The following is a 4,981-nucleotide window of genomic DNA, read 5'->3' as shown; positions in this document are numbered from 1 at the left end:
AGGAGTCAGGATGGTCAGAGTGATGGTAGGAGACAGAAGGGTTTTAATCCCCAGCAGTCTCAGGGTAGCTATTCTAGATCGACTTTTCCTGTACCGAGTGCTAGTTCGGGGAAAGGCAGTCAGGGAGACATTACCTGCTTTAAGTGTGGCCAGCTGGGCCACAAGTCTCCAGTTTGTCCTCAGAGGGGAGGAGTTCAGAGAGCAGCATCATCTTCGGCTCGATCTCAGAGCCAGAGTCAGGGTAGAGGCCAGCCACTCTCGTGTTATCAGTGTGGTCAGCCAGGGCATATGAAGAGGTATTGCCCGCAGTTGCGTGGCACACCTGGTGCATCCGGTATGAGGCCGATTCAGGGACAGCAGCCAGCTCCGTCAGGTCAGGCCTCGAGGGCCAATCAGGGGGCTTCATCGTCCCAGTCAGTACAGCAATCTTATGCTCCTAGGGTTGAGCAGGTTGATCAGAGGTCGTCTGGGCGAGTGTATGCTGTTACCGCACAGGATCTTGTGCCAGCACCATCAGTTGTGAGAGGTACCTTCTTGTTTTGCAACTCGGTTGCTAATGTTTTGCTTGATACGGGTGCATCTCATTCCTTTGTGTCTGCTGCATTTGCATCTGTTTTGGAGTTGGAGTTAGCACAGTTAGCATCTCCTATTTGTGTAGTGTCACCTCTTGGAGGTGAATTGATTTTGAAACAAGGTGTTAGGGGTTGTGATATAGAGGTTGATTATCATAGAATCCCATTTTCCTTTGTAGTTATGCCTATGAGGGGTTTCGATGTTATTTTGGGTATGGACTGGTTATCGTCATACCGGGCAGTTATTGATTGCTACCGCCAGAGGGTCACTTGTTGTACCGTGAGCGGAGAGTATTTTCATTTTCTGGGGGACCGGGTTGGTGATGTGTTGCCACCGGGGTACATTCCGCGAGGACAGAGTGAGCTTAGTAGTCTACTTGCTAACTTTTTGATTAGTGAGGATGATGAGACTCAGATTGTGTTGCCAAGGGTGGTTTGTGAGTACTCGGATGTCTTTCCCGAGGATCTTGTTGGTTTGCCACCGCATCGGGAGATTGAGTTCTCTATTGACCTAGTGCCCGGCACGGCGCCGATTTCCATGGCACCTTATCGTTTTGCCCCAGCCGAGCTAGTTGAGTTGAAGACTCAGCTCCAGGAGTTGCTAGACAAGGGTTTTATTCGTCCTAGTGTTTCGCCGTGGGGAGCACCAGCTCTCTTCGTTAAAAAGAAAGGTGGTGCTTTGAGACTTTGTATAGATTACCGGAAGTTGAATCGGGCTACGGTCAAGAATAAGTACCCTATGCCCCGTATAGATGACCTGTTTGACCAGTTGAAAGGTTCCCGTTGTTTCTCTAAGATAGATTTGAGATCGGGTTACCACCAGTTGAGGGTCAGGGAAGAGGATATTCCGAAGACGGCATTCCGTACGCGGTATGGCCATTATGAGTTTTTGGTGATGCCATTCGGGCTCACCAATGCACCGGCAGTTTTTATGGATTTGATGAACCGGATCTTCCGGGAATTCTTGGATCGGTTTGTAGTCGTTTTTGTGGACGACATCCTTATTTATTCACCTTCTGAGGAGAAGCACAAGGAACACTTGAGAGTGGTGCTTGAGTTACTTAGAGCCCATAAGCTTTATGCTAAGTTTGGGAAGTGTGAGTTCTGGCTAGAAGAGGTCAAGTTTTTAGGCCATGTTGTTTCTGGGGAAGGAGTGTCTGTTGATACATCCAAGGTAGAGGCAGTGCAGGATTGGGCACAGCCTAAGAACGTTTTTGAGATCCGTAGTTTTCTGGGATTAGCTGGTTATTACCGTCGGTTTGTAAAAGATTTCTCCAGATTAGCTTCGCCTTTGACTAGGTTGACTCGGAAGGGAGTCAAATTTGTATGGAGTGAGACTTGTGAAAAGTCGTTCCAGGAGTTGAAAGTTAGACTGACCACCGCTCCGGTCTTGATTATTCCAGAGAGAGGGTTGGGTTATGCAGTCTGTTGTGACGCCTCACGAGAGGGTCTGGGTTGTGTGTTAATGCAAGAAGGGAAAGTAGTTGCCTATGGCTCACGTCAGTTGAAAATTCACGAGCAGAATTACCCTACGCATGATCTAGAGTTAGCAGCTGTGATATTTGCCTTGAAGATTTGGAGGCATTATCTTTATGGTGAGAGATTTGAGGTATTCTCGGATCATAAGAGTCTGAAATATTTGTTTACACAGAAAGACTTAAACTTGAGGCAGAGGAGGTGGATGGAATTTATAGAGGATTATGATTTTGAGTTGCATTATCATCCGGGAAAGGCCAATGTGGTAGCCGATGCCCTTAGCAGGAAACCTATTGGTGATATGGCTGGTATAGCCATCCGAGAATGGGAGATGTTGGGTGCACTTGGGGAGTTTGACTTACTTCTGGGCGAATCCGTTGAGGCTGCGGCCTTATTTTCTGTTGTTGCACAGCCCACACTTGTGACTCGAGTATTAGAGACTCAGAGAGGTGACCTTGAGGTAGAATCTCTCCGTGAGAAGATTTCCGGTGGGAAGGTAGAAAAGGGTTTGACGGTGTATTCCGACCAGAGTGTGAGATATCGAGACCGTCTGTTTGTGCCGAAGTCTTGCCGAGAGGAAGTACTCCGAGAGTTCCACCATTCACGCCTTGCGGTGCATCCGAGAAGCACTAAGATGTATCGGGATTTGGGTCGCCAGTTCTGGTGGCGGGGTATGAAGAGAGATGTGGCAGCTTTCGTATCTAAGTGCCTTACTTGTCAACAAGTGAAGGCCGAACATCAGAGGCCAGCGGGTTTATTGCAACCCTTGCCTATTGCCGAGTGGAAGTGGGAGCATGTCACTATGGACTTCGTTGTGGGTCTTCCGAGGGCTCAGCGGGGTAGTGATGCTATTTGGGTAGTTGTGGACCGGTTGACTAAGTCGGCGCATTTTATTCCTATGCGTGTTAGAGATTCAGTAGATCATCTTGCTGACTTGTATATTCGGGACATAGTGAGATTGCATGGGGTCCCAGTGACGATCGTCTCAGATAGAGATCCTCGTTTTACTGCCAGGTTGTGGCAGAGTTTGCAGAGTGCCTTAGGCACTAAGTTGACCTTTAGCACGGCTTATCATCCTCAGACTGACGGACAGTCCGAGCGTACTATTCAAATCCTTGAGGATATGCTTCGGGGTTGTGTTCTAGACTTTAGTGGATCGTGGGAGAGGCACTTGCCGTTGGTGGAGTTTGCCTACAATAACAGTTTCCAATCTAGTATCGGTATGGCACCATTTGAGGCCTTGTATGGCCGACCGTGTAGATCTCCTGTTTGTTGGGCTGAGGTGGGTGATGCACCTCTGTTGGGTCCGGAGTTGGTGAGGGAAACGACGGAGAAAGTTGAGCTTATCCGTAAGAGGCTTGTTACAGCACAGAGTCGTCAGAAATCGTATGCCGACCGTAGGAGGAGAGCTTTGGTGTTTGAGGTGAGTGATCATGTCTTTCTGAAGATATCACCTAGACGAGGTTTGATGAGGTTTGGGAAGAGTGGAAAGTTGTCCCCTCAGTTTATTGGTCCGTTTGAGATCCTTGAGAGGATTGGCGAGGCTGCTTATCGTTTAGCCTTGCCGCCGCAGTTGTCCGGAGTACATGACGTGTTTCATGTGAGTATGCTTCGGAAGTATGAGCCGGATCCATCACATGTGTTGGATTGGACCGATTTAGTGGTTGATGTGGATATTTCGTTTGAGGAGAGACCGGTTCGGGTATTGGATAGGCGGGATCAAGTTTTGCGAGGCAAAACCATCCCTTTGGTCAAAGTTTTGTGGAAACACCACGGAGTGGAGGAAGCCACTTGGGAACGTGAATTGGAAGTCCGCGAGAAATATCCGGACATGTTTGTTGATTTGTAATCTTACAACTAGATTCTGTTATATTGTTGAACTTAAGAGCTTTATATATGTCTTAAGTTGTAAAACATTGAGTATGTTTTGGTAATTGATTGTATCTTGAAACTTGTTTCATTATAGAAGATTAGTTTAACATTGTATATGTTGGTTACATTGTTGGATGTGTTATATATATCATGCAATTGAATATGATATGGAAATTGTTAACATTGAAGGGAATAATGCATAATAGTGGTGCAGGTTGAAATATATGTTATTTTATATATATTGTGGGATACCTCTTGATAAAAAGATGAAGTGACCAGTATTGGGTCAAGTTGTTTATTATGGTTATATTATATCATTGGGAAATTGAGAAAAATCTGTTTTCAAAAAAATTCATGCTTAATTTCGGGGACGAAATTCTTTGAAGGGGGGGAGGTTATAGCGACCCTGGTCTTTTCCCATTTAATTATTGTATCCGGACTGTTCCGTAGATTTTGTCATTGTATAATGGTTGTTGTTGTTATTCCTTATTTTCTCTTTTGGAATTATAGGATGTGTTGGGCAGGTTTGTTTCAGGTTGGTTGGGTTTAGAAACCAAGAGTTGCTGTCCAGGTTTTTGGTTCTTCGCTCGAGCGAGGAGTTGTTCGCTCGAGCGAGAGGTAGTGTTTGATTTGGACCTGTAGCTGAGCATTCTTGGCTCGAGCGAGCTTTTCTTCGCTCGAGCGAGTTAGTTCATCCTTCGCTCGAGCTATAGTTCCTTCGCTCGAGCGTGTGTCTGGGTTCAGACCTGAGGGTTTGAGTTCTTCGCTCGACCGAGCTTTCTTTCGCTCGAGCGAGCATTTGAGTTGTTGGCTCGAGCAAGGCTTCCTTGGCTCGAGCGTAGTTTCTCTGTGTCTGGTCGCTCGAGCGACCAAGTCTTCGCTCGAGCGAGCCTGTCCAGTTTATATACACAGCAGCGGGATTTGATCAGTCTTTTTCATATTCTTTTGATTCAAAACCCCAGGTTCGACTTCTCTCTCTCCCTACTCACCTTCTTTCTTAGATTTGATCCACTTAGGGTGTGTTTCTACCCTAGATCCTTCATTAAAAAGATAGAGTGAGG

This window comes from Camellia sinensis, chromosome 5 (assembly GCF_055761805.1).
Source record: "Camellia sinensis isolate YWXY chromosome 5, ASM5576180v1, whole genome shotgun sequence".
NCBI lineage: Eukaryota > Viridiplantae > Streptophyta > Magnoliopsida > Ericales > Theaceae > Camellia > Camellia sinensis.
The sequence above is the reverse complement of the archived record's forward strand: the minus strand, read 5'-3'. Positions refer to the sequence as shown.